At 39.4% G+C, this 24238-nt stretch overlaps 1 protein-coding gene across 1 annotated transcript in view; it reads left to right on the forward strand.

Annotated features, from left to right (window-relative positions):
* The first annotated feature begins 3248 nt into the window (after positions 1–3248).
* The window catches only part of LOC126853044 (FK506-binding protein 59-like), a 406809-nt gene continuing 385819 nt past the window's right edge, over positions 3249–24238 (forward strand). The window contains exon 1 of the mRNA XM_050598433.1: positions 3249–3258. The gene's annotated coding sequence lies outside the window, so the exon portion shown is untranslated. The remainder of the gene's footprint in view (positions 3259–24238) is intronic.

The following is a 24238-nucleotide window of genomic DNA, read 5'->3' on the forward strand; positions in this document are numbered from 1 at the left end:
GAAATATATTAAAAAAAAATAGAATTTAGAGCAGATGTAGAAAAAACACTTTACTTCGCTTACCGCGATTCGTAAATTAGACATTAAGTCTCGCGCATTTAAAAACTTTCTGGCAGAATTATATAATTTGAAAAAAATTTTCCGTAACGCGAAAATCCACGCTCTTTAGGAAGCTCTTTTAATGTTGTACGTAAATTTCTTGCATGGCAAATTATCGCGGAACGAAGTGAGAAGCTAACTCACGAAATTATTTTTACCTTAGATATTTTACTGCATTCTTTACAAATATATACTGCGCAAAAATCACGCATTAATTTTATACGTCAAACGTTTTTTAACATTACGTATTTCTTCTTTTTATCTTTATGAGTCAATTTCTATTCGATCTGAATTAGACTTGCATTTCGCCGCAGAACGATGTCTGATGCGGATAGGAATGAAGCAATGCGTGAGGCGAAAGGCGAAAACCAGTACTTTCCCGCACAACTTGATCTTAGCGTGAGAGCGATGCTTCTACAGAGAGAGGGTTGAAAGTAGATCGTGAGGGGAAAAAGTGAGAGAGGCGGGTCGGAAGATGACGCTGAGACGAGTAAAAGGATCCGTCGAGCGAGAAACGAGGTAGATAGATAGTAGCAAACTGGTAAACTTTCCTAAAGCATAACCGCCCTCTTCTCTCCCACCCCCCTCCCTCCCTCCCTCCGTGTGTTACCGTAAGGCAATGACGAAGTGGCACTCTGCGCCTCGCGTACAGGTAGATTCATTTGCTCGCCCAAGGGCTGCTTCTTACTTTTTGCGCGGAAAATAGTTCGGCTCGGGTTGCCGCGTGCGTTAGTCTCATGTTAGTCAAAACTTCGTATCTGTGATATTTTACATGAAATTCCCGTTTGCCGAATAAAATTGGAAAACATTTCAAAGATGAAAAAATATCGATGAAGAAAAATATTGTTCTAATGTTTTTGGCGGCATTAATTAATTATTGCCAATTTTTTTGATAAACGATAAAAGTTAAAACAGAAGATTTACTTTTTTTTTTTTCTTTGCGTATAAAAAATTAGAGTGACGTTTGATTTTTTTATTTCCACAGCCGTGTAATTTCTTCCTTTCTTCCATTTCTCGTTCGCGTTTCGCAATTCGCGATGGAAATTCAAGGAGTTGTGCCCTCCGGGGACAGTGCGGTCTGAAGGATAATATCGGAGTGCCGTTTCGATTCGTGGATTGTAAACCCTCTCGTCCGCGGCCAGCTTCCCCGTCGATCTTCCCGTTAACGCGTCTAAGTAGCCTGGCTTCGTTCAACCACGCTAATTCAATAATATTGCTGAATCTATTAAGCGGATAGGATCGATCATAGGAGAGAAGAAGAGAAGGAGGAGAAGAAGGAGGGGTGATAGTGGTAGGAAATGGACCAGCGTTCTAATTCATCTCGTAATGCTCCTTACCTACCCTATACCAGCTCTCAGTGTGGTAATGGGTTTTAGCTACCCCTGAAATTTTGCCATATCCACCTATCGTGCCGCAACCGACATACCCTCTCCAGCGCGATGGAGATCAAATTGATTCGATTCGACGTCGGGGAAGATACCAGACTAATTGGCTATCATGAGTTTTGCCTACCTTGAAATTTTGATTAATAGATGCTTTCCCTTAATTCGAGAATGTCCACAAGAATTGTGGATCGAAATTCGTGAGATCACTTAAATAATCGGATAAAAATACATTGTCGAATTAATCCCGCTTTATCTATATATTTGTGCCAAAAAAAAATCGGGATAAAATTTTATTTATAATTTTACATATAAAACTACCTAAAAGATTAAAAAATATTTAAAAGATTAAAAAAAAAAACGCGCTGCGAGTGTACGATCGCCTATGATCGCAAATCCAGATGAGGCGGGATTTAACTCGGCAGCTCATAACCCATCACGAGCAAACCTGCGTGGACGATCCTGTCGCCGAGCTCGCTGATAAATCGTCCCGCGGCTCGCAGCATCCGGCTCGACATTGCCGCCGTCCGACCGTGCCGACACATCGCTATTTTTAAAGAGATAACAAATGACGCTTATAATAAGCGCATTCAGGCGTGCCCGCTTTGCGTAAACCTGTCGCAAACGGGTATATTTTTATTTCTCGTATGACGCGCCAATGAAAACTGCAAACTTTAAATGAACGGTTCCCGCAGTTAAAAGAATTCGGCGTAAATTTCGTAAAATGATAGAATGATAGAACTTGTGTCGGATTAATCATATCCAGAATTGTGCATTATGTATTAAAAAAATATTGTGATAATAATAATAATAATAATAATATAGATTGTAATAATAATGTAAAATATATCGTCGTGAAAAATCTTGTTTGTAAAAATGAAAAGTATAAAAGCGAATATAAAAGTGTAATATTTTCGCGTTATAAAGCCCGACAGCAAACATAACAACTTTCTCATTGGAACAGTTTATTAGTGTTCTTTATATTTGACACCTTCTTTACGATCGACGTGTATAAGGTTGTCCTAGCCGGTAATATAATGTTGGCAATCATAAAAGTTAATATACTCTCGATATTTCGAGAATACAAATCACCGTGTCATTCTCTTCCCCCTCGCCTCTTTCCTATTTCTTCCCGGATAGCATATGAAATTTCCATAACTGTAAACCCCGCGCAAGGCAGTCCCCCGAATCCAGTTTTTCATGTGACAGTGCAAAGTGTATTTTCGCATGTTGCCACTTCATTAGCTTTTTATGATGCGTAAGCGGAACCCCAGGGTCAATGAAAAAAAATCATTAAAATATTCGCGTGCCAAATGGTGATATATTTATTGTCAAAATTATTTCGCTTATACGAGGATATTTTGAAAAATTATTAAATATTTATCGAGTAAGTTTAAACAAAAATTCTCTCAAGAAAAGAGAGATAGAGAGAGAGAGAGAAAGATACGTAAAATTTTTAAGCAAGCACTTGTGCACTTTATTTAATAAACACGTCAGATTAAAAAAGATATATATAAAAAATATTTTTTTTTGCAATAAATAATTTAAATTTAAGTGTGTTTTTTTATTAATTACTCTGTTGACAGTTACGGATCAAGATTGAAACCTTGTCAGGTAATTTCGGTTTGAGATATCATAAAAGTATATTGGTAAGACGATTGAAACGATGTAAGTTATCGTATATATGTGTCTCTATGAATTCTTTATCACTTCTTGGAACTATCGTGCGATTATCTTAAAACGCGACACTTTTTACGATCGCTTTTACTTCCGATCTCCCCGCATAGATCGGCGTTACTCGCCACTATAATACCCGCGATAGTGCGGAAAACTCATAAAAACGTGTGCTCCGTCGTATGAATCGCGTCTACAAAGCAACCAATTCAAATGCAAGAATCGACTTTACGAACCGGATAAAGGCGACCGAGCGACCCTTCTTGACGCGATCGTATCGAAAACGATTCATCATGAAAGTTATCAATGCTTTCTTATGTGTGTTGGAAATAATTTTTACGAGAAAACAGACGAGAGTGATAGTCATATATATATACTAAAATATGAATTTTTCGTCAAACTTGAGAAATATTTCTGAAGAACAGATTGAAGAGGTTTGAAATGTGTGACAATTTTATTCGCGATAGTCAAGTTTCGCAGATAGTCATAATGAATCTGAATTTCCATTACGAAAATATAACCGAAATTGTAAATAAAGATAAATCTTCTTATATATAATACATCGAAACATTGTGCATTATTTCACAGTAGTACATATGTATATATTGTTTCGAAATTTTTTTTTGCATGTATCTAGAAAGAGAAGAAAATTTAATCAAAATTACAAAAATATCATCAAAAGTAAATATTACTAACAATAAAAGTAAGTGAACTCTCTGTAAACCTTTTCTATACATTCTAAAATAAACGTACATTTAAATAGTCTTGTTTGTTTACATTGAATTCATCATATACCGTGCGACAAAGAGTAAGTTACCTCGACGTCACGAAACGAGTCGATAAACAGCGGACAATTGATCTCAAAGGTGAAACGCGACAAAAGTAAAGAGAGGAGGGCCAAAGGTATACACGGCGATCATTCTCCGATGTGGCGTGTCGACAACACGGGCAGCGCATAGCCCGAAGCGACGTTCATGACCCGCGCGAGTTGCACTGCAAAAACTATCCGTTTTTACGATACTGCCCCGCAGGGTGCCTCTCGATTCAGCGCGCGATCCGTTATCGAAAATGCGGCGCCGCTGCTGCTTGAATCGAGCGCTTCTCTCACGACCGCCTCCGTTGTGTTTCGCGGTAACGCGGTGTACGAGAAGGGATGTAGGAAGGGTTGAAATGGATGCAGCTTGGAACAGCGAGGCAAAGAGAGAGAGAGAGAGAGAGAGAGAGAACCGCACGCCCGGTAATATCAGATTTATTTTATGAGCGTACCATTTCGCGAAGCAGTCCTCTGCCGCACCAATGATTCAGCCCCGTAACTTTCACCCTCGCAGCCCCTTCGATGCCATTGTACGCTCCCTCCCCTTTTCGCGAAACTTTTATTCGCATCGCTGATCCGAGCGCACCACGGTCTTCTTCTTTCCTGCCGATTTTGCTCGCCGAGAAGCGAGAAGAGACGCGAACCACGAGTGAAACGTGCCTCGTAAAGCTTTTGAGACTTCGAAAAAGGCGATGTTCCTGTTTTTGGCGCGCTAAAAATAGTACAAAAGAAATATGCGGATATGCTGCTAAAAAGAGAATGTGTTTTAAAAATATAAGTAATAGAAAGTTGTCCTCGTGTTAAATCATGTAAAATCCATAACTACTTCAAAAATTAAGTACAATTAAATTTGTGTAAAAACATTATTAAAAAAAAAATATTTCAGCAGTTTTATTATTCCAATTTTATTTTCGTGATGTAAAATAAAGAAAAATATATTAAATTTAACATGGATTTCTCGAAAATCAACAAATATTCCTGTTTCTTAGTAATTAAGTGTTGCACTTTATTAAAGCGTGATATGAACTGTGATATGAACTTAGAGTCTTGTTAATTAGTTTACTCATCAGAGTAAACTAACTATTAGAGCTTCTCGTTGGAGAAGCTCTTAAGTTGTACATTCGTTGCTCGTTTATATGCTAAATCAGCTTGTATTAAGAGTTCTTAAAATTTCACAGTTTTTCTCTTATGACTTTCTTTTACGAATCATATAATCTAAATAGCAGTAATAATAAACTATTTGTTTATAATATGATATTATGCTATATATGTGTTTGTATATTTTTAAATTAGTTTTATTTATGTTTTTATTTTTCTAACTTTTTCATCTTTTTATTATTATTTATTTTTCATTTTTATTACGTTTCTTTATTTATACTATGTTTCCAGTGAGAATGTCGATTTTAGGAAACAATTTCGCAATCTCAATATTTGTTTGATGCTAAAAACAATTCTTTGATCAAAAAGTTTAAAACAATATCGTCAAAACTTACTATGATATAAACTTATAGTGACAGTATCCAACAAATATTTTTCGGTGAATATAAATTTATATCAGTTTTGATATTTTAGTTTTGATAATTTATACAACTTCTCTGTCCTAAATAAAAACTGTGCAAGCTGGAAAAATGCATATGCAGCATAATCATATAGTGGGTACGGATCAACTCTTAAACGGAATACAAATTGCATAATTTATATGAAGAAAAAAATTGGCCTTGCTCCAAAGATATAAATGCATAAAAGTGTACAGGAGAAGATAATATTTTTTACTTGCATGAGTGTTTACGTCATTTGAAAATTATTCGTGAATCGATCGAGATTCTAGCGGTTTGCAAGATAAGGAAAATCACATCCTTCGCGAGAGAAACGCAAAGAAGATCAGGCGCAAAAAATGCAAGATTAAGCGCAAGTTATATGCTGAGTTGTAATAATTAATCAATCTTCTAGAAAAGCGCTTAGAGTTCCCATTCCGTATTAACACAGCTGACACTCTTCCATTATCGTTTTATATACGAGAAGAGCTTATCAACCGAGAACAATCGAACACGCGACTCACGCCAACAAAGTGGCTGCGGACCACCCGTTGTTATGCTTTGCATTTCTTTCGTATATAAATTTAAAAATATGCCATTAAAAAGCATATCAGTTCTCGCTTTTTCAGCGTGTTAAAAAAAAAAAAAACGTGTCGGTTTAGACGTGGTGTGAAATCGCTTATGACCCGTTTGGAAACTAAAACGAATTTGACACGCCCTGCTTATCGAGAGTTTTTATAGAGCGCTAGCAAGATACATAGATAAAAACTGAATCGCGCAGCAGGTAAGCTCGAGATATTCGCGCTGTAAAGATACGGAATACATTAGAATAAAGATCCCATAAAGAGACGGAATTATATATAATTTTGTTCAATTCATTTACACAATATATTTTCACAATCTAAGGTGGAATTTAACGTATGCACGGCGTGCAAGTGGGTCAATTTGATTAGCGATCAATTAGTCATGTAGGGAGGATAGTCAAGAGTATCGAATAGTTAGGTCCATTATGCAAGTGAACCCCGGCAGCCGTGTGAACTGACTCTCTCCCTTCCTTCCCGCCCGTCCTACTGTCGAGAAGTCCGTCAGTGTTAGGTCAGGATGTAATAGACGGCCAGTATGCAAATTGGTCGACCCCAGATAGCGCACGGGGAGGGTTAATACTTAGCAAGACTGGAATGACGGGTGGAGTAAAACGATCGCGTTTAACCTGACCGGACCGACTTGACAATGAAGGCCCCGAACGCTATGAAGGCGCCCGATATTAAATCCAACGCGTATGTATATTACACGGTGTAAAACCACGAAGCAACGCGACCCTTAATTAACTATATTATTTCTTCGAGGGGATCGCAACATAATTGCAGTAATCGCGATAGCATAAAAAGAAAGACGCCAGTCCAATTTGAAATCATTTCTGATAATAATGTTGGTTGATGAAGTAACGTGTCAAAATCCTCAAGAAGTGTTTTTAACTTGAAACACGTTGCATCTTGAATAAGAATGATCAGACAATTCAGGCAATTAAAGTTAAATACTAGACCGTTTTAACGATTAGAAAATGTGACATTTTCACGCGTGTTGTTTGCTTTGACGTATCGAATAATATGTAAATACATTATCAATTGTTTTCATTCATATATAGATCATCCGCTCTAACGATACATTTTATTGTCTGTTTCAGGTACGTTAGTACTTTAATCGGACGCATGATCGGTAAGTGATAAGTAAACAATGATCGCGCGTCCCTTTAATTCACGGATATGTCGCCAAACCGTTTACGAAGAGGCGGCCCACTGCTTTCCGCTAACCGACGAGGAACGGAAAGAGAAAAGAATTGCATTCCGTAGATAAATTCGACGGACCGAGTTAGCGACCAAACTACCATGTAGTACTTCGATATCCTTGGGAACTCGTTACACGAGGGAGACGAAAGGATAAAGAACTCTCGGCTCGTAAATTACACTTCAAGAACCATTCTTTCCATCGCGAGCCGAGCGATCCTCGCTCGTTCTTCTTTTGGCGAATTGATGGAACTGGAGAGCGGGGAGAGAGAGAGAGAGAGAGAGAGAGAGAGAGAGAGAGACAGAAACAGTTTTCATGTCTTATCGTTCGTAATTAGAAAGAGAAGAGAGGAGTCCCTCTTTTAATCGTGACTTCGTTGATAACATCCACGGGGAATGTTCGCGCCGCGTCGCAATTTTTATAAGCGCGCTTATGTATCGTTACGGATCCATCGATAACGAGAATCCGGATTTATGAAACAACGAAAAAACAACGTCATCAATCACCGCCGTCCTTCTTCCGCCCGCTACTGTGTTGCCCCGCATCGCCGTGTTACGCGAAACAACTAATGAAAAATGACCTACCGGCAATTATGATGGCCGGCGAGCGGAACAAAGAACGATAGAGAGAAAGGATTGATCGAACGAGGCAAGAGGGATATCGCGAATCGCGAGGTCAGAACCCGAGGGGATATTGCGTAGTGAGGCGAGCTAATCGGCGCGCTTTTATATTTTCGATACTCAATTTTTAAATGTGCTTCCTCTTTCTCTCCACAGAGTTATATATATCCGCAGAGTTTACGAAGCTCAATTTTATATTTTCAATATCCAAAATTATATTAATATTTCACTATAAACGCAATGCAACCACGTATTTATACGTACATTAATCATGAAAGAACGCAGGACGGTCGCATGGCATGCGAAGTTATCCATTTTACGGGTGGTTAACGTGATTATACGCACAATGCGGCTTTTCATTCCCCTTTCGTCCACCCGCCAATTCCAGTCACTCCCACAACACTCCCGCGCCTCCTACCCGATCGACCCTTTAGCATAGACACAGGAACCGACTGTCCCGAGGGACAGATGGACGATTCGCCATCGGTCGCTGACCAGCCAGCGTTTCCCACCGGCGCTCCATTTTCCACTTGGATATCGCCTAATAATTTCGGGGATTTTCATCCTAATCCTTTAATGTCCTTATTCACGGGCAACGGTCAAATCGAATATCCCGTCGAAGCGGTCAGCGCGGTATCACGCATCCCATCTATCGAAGCGTCAACGAGCGCATTTTCGCGCCGCGATACCGATTATCCTTCTCGTTATGGATCTCGAGTTGCCGCGCTGCCTCCATTTCAGACTCAGGATACGGCGATGTTTTCGATAATTTGCGTCCGTATAACATTGCAATGCGCGTAAAATTCAAGATTAACGTAACACACGTATCTATATTTATTATTAATGAATTTCATATATTTCTTTTTCAAAAAATATAATTATATTATACTTATTTTTTTGATGTGTAACATTTTAAAACAGATATCGATTTTTTATTCGCCAGTTGAATGATATGATATGTTCGACAGAGATCGAATAAGCGAGAAAGATAAATTTTTCGAGTGTCTCTTAAGGGCAACGCATTTGTATCGTATCTCTCAATTAATAAACATGAACAGAGCAAGCCTGTGTGATACGAGACGCAACAGCGGACGCAGTTTTTTCAACCAATGTCAACGTGATGCAGTGCAGAGGACCGCCAACGGTGCGCTAGAACCTGGAAGATTTACGACCCCGTAATCATCTGCTGATCCACGAGCGGCGATCCCCCCCTTTCCCCTTTCCGGTCGCCCATATTTTCTGTCTCGAGTGTCCAATGTTCATTGTGTGTTCGTAGCGGAATAGAATGCGATAGAGAGAGAGAGAGAGAGAGAGAGAGAGAGAGAGAATGAGAGTTGATAGCGAGGGTGACATAAGAGAGCGCACGTAGAGAGGAGAGAACGTGACGCGCAGAGAAACGAGAGAAAGAGAAAGAGAAAACGTCACCGCACGCGTTTAATTCGTTTCGCACCTTCTGGGTCAGTGAAGCGAGAGACGAATGGTTCGACCGCTGAAATTTGCTCGCGTCGGCTGCGACGTGTTGAATTTCCTGGTTGCCGCTCATATCCCAGTTTTCTCATTATTTCCAACACAATCGCTGATCGTGATTCTTTTTCAACGATTCGACGTCGTTCATCGCGAAATTTTCCGAAAAAATGTACATTTTCTTTTTCTTAAGCGCCGTCCTCGTTCAAATTGAATTCAATATTCAAGTCAATCGAATAATCAAGAATAAAATATTTTTACAAAATTTTTGATCTAAATCGAATATATATAGTTTTTAAGTGAAAAATTTTCATGTACTTTTATATTACATCAAAATAATTATCAAACGACGTAATTACAAAATTATATACATCCTCGGCTTACGAGGGGAAAACTCGAGTCTTCGTACGTTATTTTCGACAAATCGAATGCAGATGCATATTATATTAAAGCTCGTACAACATATATATATAAATTTCTCGATAAATTGTCCGGAGAGATCCGGGTTGAACCCAGCGGCAGAATCGTCGCTGCCACGAGGATAACCGGGAACGTAGTAGCCTTGGGTCGCAGCCATCCACAGTCGTTGTGGCAACAGGACGGACGTTCGCGCTATCGACTCTATTACAATTCACTCGTTTTCGCTTTGGCAACCCTCGTTATCCGAGCGCAGCCACGCAAGTACGGCGAGTACGGAGACACATTGTCCGGCCGGACAATACACGCGGATTCAGAAGCCCCCGCGTTTTCCGCCGAATGAAAAGTTGTCTATTACCGCTGCTACCTCCCACACCCCTCCCCCTCCTCCGCCCTTATGCTTTTTAACCACTCATGGATTTCCGTGTGTTCCGGATCTCGAAAACGAATTTTAATTTTGCGACGAATGGGAGACAGGAAAGTGAAGAACGGTCATTTTTTTGACTGATAGAATAGAGTCCCCTTTTATGTTTTCGTTAAAAATAAGATCACTGAAATCAAATCTCGAGTAAATTTTATAAATCAAGTATTTTAATAAATTCCATTTAGTTCTTAAAATGAAGTTACTGTGTGCGACGTACGATTACCCGATTTGCGAGAAAAATTCGCTTTACGACACGAACAAATCTGTTCAATCAGTGGAGTTTAAAGTGCGTGATGAAGAGCGGAAATCTCGTAGAAGAGTAGAAATAACGTAGGAAGCAGAGAGACACAACACGCCAGGGGCAGGGGAGGAGGAAACAATGGTCGGGGGAAAAGGCTGTGAGGAACTTAAGGTGGAATAGGAAGCGGGTAAAAGTGGACGAGAAATTCGTCGCGTCGTCATTGGCGCGATGCGACACGAGAGGGAGAGGACGGAAGGAAGGAAGGAACGAGAGGAGGGGGCGGGGGGGGGAGAAATCCGTTTTCACTTTCCGCGCTGAATCCCAATGCCGCCGGTTGAGAAACGAAGGAGGAACAAAACGTACGAGTTGTCGGTGTGCACCGCAGTCAGACTGCGGCTCGGCATGCAAATGCGCACCCCTTCCTCCTCCTCCCCCACCCCTCTCACGGTTCTCCTCCTGCTCTTTCTCTCCCCCTCACGATTCTCACTCAGCTTCACTGTACAGCCAAACTCGCGAGCGACTCCCAAGCGACGCGGCTTCTTTTCTTTCCCATTGTAGTCTCAGGTTTTTGAGGAGAAAGCCGACAAAGGGGGAAACTTAAGCTCGTATGTGTGACTCGTAGATCGCAATTCCTCGAATGCAGCCGATAAAAGCCGAAGGTGCATCAATCGTTTTATAATTGAATGTAAATAGTCGTTTGCATTTCTTCCATTAAATATAACAATATCAATTTTAGATAATAAAAAAAAAACAATCTTGTACGCGCAAGTCTCTATATATATATATATCTCCATATGCATTGTTATTGAATTAGGAGTTTTACAAGCGCTGTACTTATCATAAATATCAGATACGAAATGTTGCACTTAATATTTTCAGAAATCTAAAAGAAGAAAGAGATTAAGAGAAGATCTTATCAAATAAATATATTTCGAAAAAATTATTCTACGAATAAAAGACAGATGTATTATATTCAGAATATTATTATTTTACATTGTGCGCTATTTCCGGAGATCGACAAACGATTATAGGAAGATAATCTCTTCGTTATTACGACTGTTGTGATGGTATCACTTGATATCGAAAATAAGACAAAGCGGGGATGGAAGAATTGAGATGTGATGTCGTCGAAGGATCGCTGAGTAAATCTTTACCGCGTACAGGCAAGAGAGATAAAACGAGCAAGCAATAAAACGGAAAGAATGAATCGGGGGAAGAAAACGCGACTCGAGAGGTTGAAGCATCGGGTGAGTTTCAGAGAGAGAGAGAGAGAGACACAGAGAGCTCAGTTATGGCACATACACCTGAACGTACGTGTACAAATATGTGCCATCTGTGCGAGCACACGCGCGTGACCACCCACGCTAGAACTTGGTGCAGAGTTCGAGTTTGTGTTGACTTTATGAGATCCTTTTATCCCACGGTAATCTTCCTTGTCACGGCTTCGGCCAAATAGATGTGTTTCTGTATTTCTCAAATGTATGGCATCATAAATTTCGCGATAATACCATTAACGATCATTAAATTTTAATTGATATGCATGATCTCTCGGGTCGCACGCGTATTTCGTTAAATAATATCAAGAGAGATAAAATAACAAATAACTATAAATATATACAGCATCTAAGTAGTAGCAGTATTTTAAGGAATCGATTTTCAGTCCAGTTAACGCAAGAGGTATCGATACTCGTTCTCTTTCGATCCTGTTTTGTAGCGGCGCGCGCATTATCGAGGGTATTAGAATTAACGAGCAACCACGAAGCGGTGGTAGTCGGGATAGTAATCATCGTTAACACTGACCGTTATCGCAAATCGTACAAACTTGGTTCTTAGGTCTGGCGATCTAGCGGTTCGTTCCAAATTACTTGCCGTCCAGAAAGATTTGTCTCGTATTAGTTTCTCTCCCCGATCTATAACGCAGATTTATATTTTCGAACGTAAAGTCATTTGCGGCCTGTGATAGCCTGGTATAACTTTGTTCGAATTCGATTAGACAAACGATGTATTCGGATTCGAAGCATTACACAAAGCTCTCTAGAAATATATTATTTAATTCCCGTTGTTCACTATTTTATGTTACCTTGCAATAGCGACCCTTCATATATAAACTTTATATATATATATATATATAATTTTTATTATTAAAATAAAATTTATAATAATTTTAATTTACATCGATAGTAAATTAATACAACTCTCGATATTTGCCAACAAACAGAGAGAATAAATATGTTAAATAGAATACAATATATCTTCGATAAACTTCAATTAAATAAATTTCGTAAAATTAAATTCTCAACATGAATACATATATGGCGAATAATTCAGTATAGGAGAAATGACAGAGCTATTACGCACGTGTTCTTAAGCACGTATTTACACATTAAATCATCATTGTTTACTTTGATGATGGCCACCGACGCTAAAAGTTGCCGGAAAGATACTAGTCTATGATCATTTTCGCCTGACAGTTCGGCGAAGGGTGACAAGGGGTTTAGCGGATTCGATTAACGAGCCGCTCGGAACGTTCGTGACCAGCTCTCCTCTCTCTTGCCGTTTATCGGAGTCCCACGAGGCCCGAAACGTGTTCGCAAACGTGTACGCATTATCGCCGCGAGGATAAATGCACGCAACATCATCAGGACATCGCGCGTTGCGTTGTGACCGTACGGGAGCAATCGATCCGATAGATTTCGGCTCGAATGTCAGATATAGCGAGAAAATGTTTAGGAGATACATGACACGACGTATCGATTCTCGCACATCGCTGACTCACTCCCGACAAGAAACAAATGGCCTTCATTTCGTCGAGTTATCGCTCTCCCACGAACTATCTTAATTTCTCGTCTTCCAATTAAGGTTTCTTCGAAGAGATGACCAGCCGTTCTCCGACGGGGGTCACCGAATTATATGGACCATTGCTGATCTTTATGGCGAGGAAGTAACCCTGGGGTTCGCTTCTCCCCGCGGATATGTGTCTTTATTAGTGACGGAAGTGCTTTACTCGGACGCGGTAATGCCAATGTATATACAGCGGAATGACCTTACGGGCTAATGACGCGATATAATTATTGTCCGTTAGAAATTTTAACCAAAAATCCTAAAATGTGAGAGTGACCCGCAAACTGTGCGGAGTATGCGACATCGAGATTCTTCTCGATCCATCGCGAAAACACATCCTCTTCGCGTATCCTCTGTAACCGAGTAACGACAAAGTCGGAAGAATCCCTTTGTGCGAATCAGATAATATTTTGTGAACACAAAATAGAGTAATATATAAATGACTAAAATGTAAAATAATAAAAATATAATAATTTATATTTGCATTATAGTTAATTAAAATTCTGTTTTTAATATATAACTGATTGATTTTTTAAATCAAAAATTAATATTCCGAATATGAGTATATTTCTCGCTCGAAATTTCAAATAATCAATTGATGTAATTATTTGTCTCATTATATATAGGTACAATGTTTAAAAATACTAATTTCACACGAATTTATATTCATGCATTCTATTTATATTTCTCTTTTACATCTTACTCTCTTAAATCTGATTTTGTTGATATTTTATTTTAAAATTGTGTTACGTATAAATTACAATTAAAAACGGAAATAATAATATATAAATTACAATTAAAAAAGGAAACAATAATAATTTTCGATTATTGAATTTCAAACATTTCCTATGTAATTGTTCTTATTATCTTATTACGGAAAATAAAAAAAAAAATCAGACAATATTTTATTTAAAGAAAAAAATGATTAAAATAGAGTCTGCATTTGAAGTGTGCGAATAAGAAATGTGATTGCACTAAATGCATCGAGCCGACGTGACGACCGGAATAAACGGACGAGATTCGCTTGTGAGGGTGCATGAGGCAATAATTAACTCCCCTTCCTTTTCCGTATACATTAAGTATAAATCAAGACAATGAACCGAGCATCGATTCAACTGCTACTGTTGCCTAGGCTCGCGTGAGCTCGGAATTAGCGATCGGTGACCACCAGCTTTCTCGTGTGCGTAGGTACAAGCGATACACGGTCGCACACACCGAAAGCGAAATACCATAAATACCACGTGTGCACCGTGATTTGCGCACGACGATACCGCGCGAATCTAATGTCGTTTTGCTTAACTCGCGCGCCCATATACCATTCGGTACACGCATCTGCGTGTATATCGCACGCGTGCGAGCGGATATATATTTATAGCCGACGGTTCGTGCCCGACGCGACGACAATGGCAAAGTGTGGACTCAGGATGGAGGCCTTTGATAATTTAATTTATATACCGTGAACGATTCCGGTTGGTCAAGCTAATTGCATAATTTATTGCTGTCTGATGGTTCGATAACTGTTGCCTTTGCGAATCGCAGTAATGTGAAAGAATTCGGCAAAATCTTTGCCTGCAATGGCGGAATACCGATCAGAAACGTGGGCCTTGAATTTTAAAATATATTAAAACATTTGACGTGATTATTTTTTTTAAAATTATTTTGTATATATTTTTATTTTTATTAAATAGTATTATCTCAGATATGTTGAACATAATTATCAGAGATAATTTTAATAAATAAAAGTTAGTTTTTTTTTAAATTATAACATTAATTATGCTTCAAAAAAGATTTTTATAATTAAAATAATTAATTTAATTTAATTAATTTAAATAATTTTTAATTGATAACTTTAACGAAACTACATTTCTAATTGATTCTTTTCAATTTTGATAAAAATAAGGAATATTTATTTACAATCAACATACTTGATTTCGGATGAATAATGTTGCAAAATAATAAAATATATTTAAAAGACTGCATTCTATTATTATTATATTTATTCACCATTCAGATTTCTTTATTGACGGCCAATCGCTACCTCATTAAGAAAAGAAGAAAAATCAAAAATTCCGCTTTGAATAAAATTTAGAGAGGTTCCTGTTCTTGCTGCGAGATGCACGCATCGATAAAAGTCTGGAATTTTTACTTAAATCAGCATGTGCGCGCTCCGGGAATTTACGGCGTATATCTTCGCCGCGAATATTTATACGGAGTGAATGGAAAAAAGGGCGGCCTCATCCATTCTGGTCAATTGTGTCAAGGGCCGGGGAAAAGTTTCGTGAAGTCCTTGACACATCCGTCTACCATCGCTCCAGTTTCCTCGTTAGTACGTTGATTGGACGTGATCAAGCTGGCGCAATATGCGGGTTTAATTAATTAGCGTTAACCCGACGTTGAGCAGAGAGTCTGTTTCCCCCGAGGAGTGTATAACGATGAAAGTTAGGAATATACCAATATCTGCCTCTCGTAATGCTGTACCGGTACATTTTTGACCGCATTTTATCGCGTGACTGCGATTGATACATTTTATTATATTAAACATTTATTAAAACATGCTTTCTTCTCTCTTTCTCTCTCTTTATATCTGGAAAATTAATGCTACAAGTATATTGTTACAAGAGCGAATAAATGTTTGCGTTCGATATTTGATGGAATTGCTACTTTACATTTATATTTCATAAATTAATCGGAGAAAAGAAAGAACAATCAATATACGCAAAAATTGTAAAATTATATTACATACCATATTTTACTTTTTAAAATTAATTAAATCTCCATTATTTTTTTACTATCAATTCAGAAATATTTAGTACACATGAACGCGAGATAATCATTATAGATGTAGACCGTAATAGAGGTGATCGGGAGAGTTTTGAAAAAACTGACATGTGTCAGGCCCCGCCTCGTTTCCTATCACTCTAATCTGTCACGATAGATCGTCGTTGACGCGACGCGAGTCTACGCCTTGTGGGTCACGTTAACATAGCTCGCGTTTCATTTACCGTTCAATCCAACGTCTCGTCCATCGACGGCTCGTTCCGCTATACGTGCGGCGCGTCTCGTCCGTGAATTGTTCCGTCGCGTAACTCCAAATTGAATATCCGTGCGTCCAAGTCGCACGGATCGGTTGGCTTGCAATCCACGTGGAAAAGTAAATCTCGACCTCGTCACGAAGCGTGACCGATCAAACGAACCAACGGCGTACCACGCAAAGGCACAAACGCAAATTAATCTCCCTTAATATTTATTACCCCGAAGCGAAGGGAGAAAGAGGAGAAAGACGGAGAAAGAGGAAGATATAATCGTGATTGAAAAGAAATGCTATGGAAAAAAAAAAAAGAAGAGGATATCGTCGCGCATCCATCGGGAGAGAATAAGAGAATAATAAAGCGCGAAATGTGACTATAAAGGGAGACTTATATGCCGATTCTGATCAATTCGTACTGACCAAACCAAGTCCGCGGAAACGTGCGCTGACATTATAAATCAAACACCATTGAATTTCGATCTAACAGAATGGAAGCTGAAGAGAAGGAAAAAGAAAACACTGAGACAGCATTAAACTAAAAAAAATTAAAAATAGAACAACAAAAGGCATAGAATAATGCAATGTGTAATCTACAATCCAATCTTAAGTTAAATGAGAGAAAGCGGTAGAAGGACGAAGAAACGATTAGCGAGAAGGAGGAAAGAGAGGGATGAAGGAGGAGGAGGAGACGCAAACAGGAGAATGCAAGGGAATAGAGAGTCCTCGGCGAGACCTCTATACTCTCTACTCACGGAATTCCTGCAGGATCTCCAAGATCTCTTCTCGCACTGTCTGCAAAAGCGCGCGGGTGAGTCGGGAGAAGAGAAAGGAGAGACAGCACAATGCGCGTGAGGATCGCGAGACATTGTCGCCCTCCCCACTCGTCCCTCTCCCCATCCCTTTGCCCTTACATACCCTTCGCAGACGCGTCTTCCGAAGCCACCGAAATCTTGGAGGCCCTCTTTGTTTCTGGCTTCTCGAGCGTGTGAAAATTCCAGCATGCAAGACGCTATCGGAGTCGAGCGAAGGGATCGTTGAAGATGTTCGGGAAACGTTGTACCGCGCGAATTAATTCGAGATTAAGGACATTTTCGGTTTAGAGAAGCGCTGTACAGAGTTCCTTCCCCTCCCATCTCAAGACCTATCTCTTCAGACAATTTACTCAAAAATTCAATGATTGCAGTCAAATCGATTTGCAAATCATAAATATATCAATCATAAATATTAGTATTTCTTTTATGATAAACGATTATAAATTATATTGTCTTCCTGTGATCCCCTCTCTCTCTCTCTCTCTCTTTCTCTGTCATGCACATACGAAATATTTGACAAAATGTTTTCAACAACAGTATTCAAGTCATTCAAATATTTGGATATCGAATCTAACGACAATATTGTTATTTTTATCACTTATTTTCATATTTAATTACAAAATTTAATTATTTCAACAATATTCACGGTTCATATATAAATCATCATTTATTGTTTGCAAAAATGTATATGATTTCAATTTAATACAATGTAATGGAAGTAGTACAATACAATGGAATATATTATACGGAAGAGGGATAAAAATTCCGTTAATTACGCTCCGATTACCCAAGTAAAGAAATCGTACACAGTATATCCAGTGCATTCAATGAAATATAAAACTGGGGAGCGTGCGAGACTGGGGAGAGATCGCGCCACATTTCCGTTAATCTAGTCCGCTGTAATTTGTGTAATTCAAATGAGTTCGACGGTCGCTTCGAATTACCGGTCGGACAAAATTGGCAGGCGTGTCATGTCCATAGCGAGTGCGACACACTAATGATGCTATACAATTACTTACGGATCATTAAGTATTACGACCAGTACTTATATTAACGCCGAGATAATGAGCGCAAAGCTGTGAGCAAATGACACCTAAATGCCCGTAAACGCACGTGCGACCTTCCGTTTATTTCGTAACACGATACGGCATGTTCTTATCCATATTTACACTACGACTTGAAGCTTCTATCATAAAAAAAATAGAGATAGAAAAATAGAGATGGAAAGCACTTCATGTAAATTTGAATATTTTTAACCTTTTTCGTATAAAATAAGACTGTAGAAAAAAATGTATTAGTCGTGAATGTGATGAATTGCTTCTGAATTATATTTTAACTGAAAATGAAAGACTCACAGCTGAGTTTTTTAATAAACGATAGATTTATACTTTTCCCATTTTTACAGCGAAAAATTTCTATTTGAACTATCAGTTATCCGCGATCACTGTAATTCGCGCGAATTCAAGCCGCGTTGGACAAAAGTATAGAAAAAGGATCGTTCTCGAAGCAAGAGGAAACTCGATGTTCCGGGAGGGCGATGCTGTCTTAAGCGTGTAACCACGATAGAATGTGAAAAAGGAGAAGAGAAGCACTGGCGGAAAGAAGGAAAGGAGATAAGCCGGGCTCTCGGAACTTAGAAACGAGTCGGCGTTGAGGGAGAAGGCAATGATCATCGGGGGAAATCTTCCGAAATAAGAGGAGCCAGGGTCAGGGAGAGTAGTTCGCATAGCTAGCGGGTCCGGTTACACCGCAAACCCGATAGCCCAGTGCTCCCGTTGAGAGCGCCGCGCTTCGTTCGTCTACGCCCGCGAAATTCCCTGCTACTACTACTACGTACTTGGCTCAACTTGGGGAAGTAGCAAAACTTTCTGGAATAACAGCGAAATACAGGCCAATCCGCCAGACCCTCGCGCGTTTTGTTCACCGCTCGTACCGTGGGGTACGCGCTGTACGTCGCGTGGGCCCGCTCGTTCACGCGCACGATAAATTCGACATTGTTATGACAGAACACAGCGGAACTCTCTTAGTTTCCAAGATATAAAAATGAAAAATATTTTCATTGTCTATGCAGGAGGGGAGAGAATATTCAAAACCCTTATAGAGACCATATGAGCGAAGAAGTTTCGAAGATACCGCTTGATATCACAACATGTGACACAAGTCGCTCGATAAGAGGATAATCTAATAGTAGGATGATTGTATATTTTTGTTATTCATTTTTTGTTATTTATTCATGCTACTAAAGTTATCGGTAAAAGCGCCAAAAGTTTGCCACGTGTATATATTATCGCTATCGTTTTTTATTTATGAAAAATATTAATATCAGCTTTTTTCCCGTGCTCCATATACTGGATGCTGAATGAAATTGTAGATGATGTTCGCTTTATCGATTTAGCAACCGGCGCATGAATTAATATCGCTTTAATTAAATAGCGCTCATTCGATTGGCTGATAAAAATGTAATGCTTTTAATCGGTGACGTCAATTTATCACAGTAAAACACTCATGAAATCCTCGATATTCCCATCAAGTGAAAAACAAATTCGTTGACTCGCACAACATTTTACTTATGAAGTACAGTTTTAACGAAACGGCTTAGCGATATATATTGATAACGTTCACATTCATGACATTTATAAATAATTTTTAGTTATCACAGAATGCCCGTGAGTTCCAAGAGGCAAAGCTTAAATATGTATTTTATGTCAAATTCGGTATTGGCGAACATATCACTACAAAGATTGCATTCACTATAAATTTTTTAATTTTATTTAAAATTATTATATTGCACTGAGTATATAATGATAATCTCTCATTTTTATTATTTAATGTTGCAATTAAAATTTGATATAATAATAGAGTAATAATATTTTTATTATTTATATAAAGTAACAGTTCTTCTTTATAAACATAGATAACAATAATCAAAATGGACTACACACATACACAATGACAAATCTAAAAATATCTATCTTTATCAAAATTGTGAGCGGAAAAGAAAGCAGACACAACTACAGCAAAAATTTGCTCAATTTCCTTCTCCTTATTTGTCAATCGCCAATTCTCAAAAGGTGATCGGATCAGCTGGTTGGGGACGATCTAGAGCATTGAGCGAAAAGTCCCCGCGAGAGGTAGACGTAGCGAAATATCGATACTATTGCTGCTTCTCGTGCTCGGATTTGCCTAGACTGTCTCTCTCTCTCTCTCTCTCTTTCTCTCTTCTACTTTTTTAAATCTCATTTTATATATCTACCTACCGAGGAAGCACGAAGTGAAATAGCGCCGGAAATGAGAATCTACTCCCGACCGAGTTGAGGGTGAAATTATTTTGCGGATATAGGCTACAGAGAGCGAGTTTCTTTCCCCGCGGCTTGATTTTTCAAACATGGAAATATAGAAGCGTCAGCGGAAATTACAATTATTGAAATTACAATTGATCAATTATTATATTAAATTAAAATTGTCATAATTGAAAGAAAAATAAAAACTCGAACAAGTATACAATGTATGATTTTATCAGCAAATAACTTTATATATTTTCTCTCTCTCTCTCTCTTTTCTTATGTAAGAATAATAATTTTAATATACCTGATTGCTATATAAATACTTAGAAATGCTCGGAATAATGTTAAACAAATTAATACTAGTAAAAATTCAAATTTGTACTGTGATTTTGCGACACATAACTAGTTGAAGTTTTTGTCGAAACTTTGATATAATCGATCAAGCTTCCCCTAACTAATATCAAGTAACGCGCATTATATTTAATATTGCGCAAGTTGCCACAAATGCATCTGACATCTTCGCGATCGTACGGATTAAGGTATTAATTACGATTACGGATGACATCAGAACACGCTGACAGGTCCGCCCGAGCGTGTTTGTCCCTCTGTGACATCTGTCTCGATTCCGAAACGTACGCGACATGAGAAGAAAGAAGGGCGAGGAGGAGAAAAGGGAGGAGGATAGACGCGCAGGCGACGGTGAGCAAAGTACAAGGAACGAAAGGGGAGGTGACCGCGAAGAGAGTAAAGGGATCGAGGGGAGGACCGGGGGTAAATGAAAAGCAGTAAGCCGAGCCGAACGTGTTTAGGGGACGATCGTATTTGAGGATGGCACGTGACCGCGATTCGCAGCCCATGGCAGCTGCGAAAAGGCTTCTCTCTTTTTTTCTCTCTCTTTCTTCATTCACTGTTTATCCCCGCAATCATATCGGCAAATACAACGTACAATTAAAGGCAATACAACGCGATCACTTTCGATGACGTGTGCTGATGAAAGTGGGAAGGAGAGGGGGAATCGCTCGAAGAGATTGGTTTGTGTTCCCGAATGCGAATTTAATTGCCACTTTGAGATGATCGAACGCGTTTAGCGATCGCAATTACCTTTCGTTACATTAAGTCGTTATCATCGTGGTAAATTGGGAGAATCCGAGGTTCTTCGCGGCATGCATAGGATGGTATTTAATTGAGCGAACGCACACATATCGTGCATATCGATGGCAATCGAATCAACACTGCATTGCGTCGAAATAAAATGACGTTGAAGAGATATTTGATTAAGCGCGCGTATTGTTTTAATGAAAGAGAATACTCACAAATCGTTCATTCGCAAACATGAGGTAGGGAGCGTAGCGATGATTTTGTTGGTTTCATTGATATCCTAGCACTTGTACACACTAGCGCGTGCACAAACAATTAATGGCATTTTGCGCAAGTTTTGTTATGTGGCTTGTCAAAATCCTCGCGCTTCTATTCAACAGTATGCACGTCGCACGTGATGAAGAAAGATGTCAATCTCAAATTCTAACGCATCGTAGAAACTTTAGAATTTTATTTTTATCCCTTTTAAGAATTAGAAATTTTTAAAGGGGATAAAAATAAAATTCATTATCTCACGTGTCCATAAAATCCGCAGTCAATGAGCGTATACCGATGATAGAAGCTGGATCAATTTTTAATCATTTTCTCGGTGAGATACGCCACAAGGATGAATGCGAAGAAAGGAATAGAATTTTCATTACGACCAATTTTCCGCAAGACATTCAGTATGATGAAGAAATAAGTAGCTTGGCTCGAGATGAGAAATCCGCTTAGCGCCAAGGGAATCCGGTGGTGACAACTTATTTTCGCGTGGAGGCGATGCAAAGCCGCGTCGCCCCTAATACAAAGAACCCGGAGAAAATCTAGACACGCGAATGCGCGCGCGTGTGCCGTGTACCCTCACTCGGCGCGCATCGTATAGACGCTTTACACGCGGCTTAACAGTCGATGGTTATAAGTCGCGGGTAAATATTGTGCCGGTAAACAGCGCTGGATCCCGAAAGGGCCTTAGGGTTCGACAGCAGCGAGTCGGAAGGGGTTGTACCGGCGGTTTGCACGTGCCGCTATTTACGCAGAGAGATACGAAAAGAGAGAGGGGAAGGAAGGCAGATCGTGTATGTGTGTATGTGTGTGTTTCCAAAAGGCTTATGGATGCTCCGGTATCAGTTACCCCGTTCAAGTATCTGTCCGCGTTTCAATCCCACCTCCTAGCTTCTCTCCGAGCTTCTAGAGCCGCGTGGCTTTTACTCTCTGTTTCGTATCTACCTATCTACCTACGGAGCATTATTGCAAGAGTTAAGGATCTCCATTTAGCGTTTACGCTATTAACAACGTGTATACGTTCTTATGGCAACGACGGTCTAATGGCCTCGAAAGATGGTGGTTGGTCGCGTTTAGCGAGAGCGGAGCTGGTAATTAGCCCAAGAATGAGGATAACTTTAAACAATAACGGGCGCCGTCTCTTAATTTAGAGTAATAAAGCATATACTTGAAGTAAATATGATCTGCTCGTATAGTCTTCTTCTTATCCGTCAAATAATTAAACAGCACAAATTAAGAGAAAAATATAATTAAATAATTAAAATTTGAGAAACGCGAACCCGAGATATTAAATCACAGTTCACAATTGACTACGTCGGCGTAAGATTAACGGACGGTCTCGATAATTGCTAATCCCATTTCGACGATTTCGGCATACCTGTCATAGCCCGTCGGCGCGCGCGATTACGCGCGAGTCGAAATTCCGCCTCGTCAAAATATTACCGCTGTGAATTGAGGTGTTTGAATATATGCCGACGGTATTCGCGAATCACGCGAAGAACTCGAAGAATGCCTCGCTCGATATCATCCCGGCCCGCGTTGACGAATCTCGTGAACCGTGAGCAACCGGATACTTTCGCAGCGCAAAATCCTCACAGATGCTCACCGTCCGCGCGATATATCGCGGTATGCAACGCGATGACGTAGGCGGAATTGCGAAGGAGTCCGCGCTGGACTATACGTACGCACGGTTATAACACGAGAGAGAGAGAGAGAGAGAGAGAGAATCTCTCAAATGTCACGCGATACATATCCTCGCCCGGTTCTCTATTCAAACAGTTTGGTAAACGTGGCACACTTCTCTCAGGGAGATGAAGGGAACCGGGGAGCGAGTGCCTCCTCTTGTGCACCCAAGCTGGACTGAATATAACACAGATCCGCATGGTAAATATGCTCTCCTAGTTAGCGCCGCCGCAAACATTGATATCCGCGTTTATACGTGAGGTCGACTCGTGTGGAGCCGGAGGAACTTGCTTGCAGCTTAGAGACTGACGAGCTTGCAAGTGCTGCATCTCCGCCAGAGGAGATGATACTCCTCCTCTTGACAACTGGGTCAATTTTATCGGAAGCTCTTCATTAGTCAGCCGCACGGGAATAGCAAGATTTTGAAATATTCAACTATATTGTCGCTGTATCACTCTTGAATCTATTAATTTTCGAAACTAATAACGCAATATAATCTTTAGCTGCTATAAAAGTCGTGGAAAAATATAAGTTTACGAAGGATTTATGGCTGCTTGAAATATATAATTGACGAAATATTTTTAAAAATATCCAAAACTTTTTCCAGAAAGATATTTTATTCAAATGTTTTATACTCTCCAATATTAACAAGTTTTTACTTTCATGTAAATTGTCATGTATATTAAAGTCAGGGTAAATCTATCCTACTCTCTCATTGTGTGCGAAGTAACCAGTAGTTAGAAACAGTACAATCTTATAATTGGTAACAATGAGAA

The sequence above is a fragment of the Cataglyphis hispanica genome, chromosome 1 (genome assembly GCF_021464435.1).
Source record: "Cataglyphis hispanica isolate Lineage 1 chromosome 1, ULB_Chis1_1.0, whole genome shotgun sequence".
NCBI classification, from domain to species: domain Eukaryota; kingdom Metazoa; phylum Arthropoda; class Insecta; order Hymenoptera; family Formicidae; genus Cataglyphis; species Cataglyphis hispanica.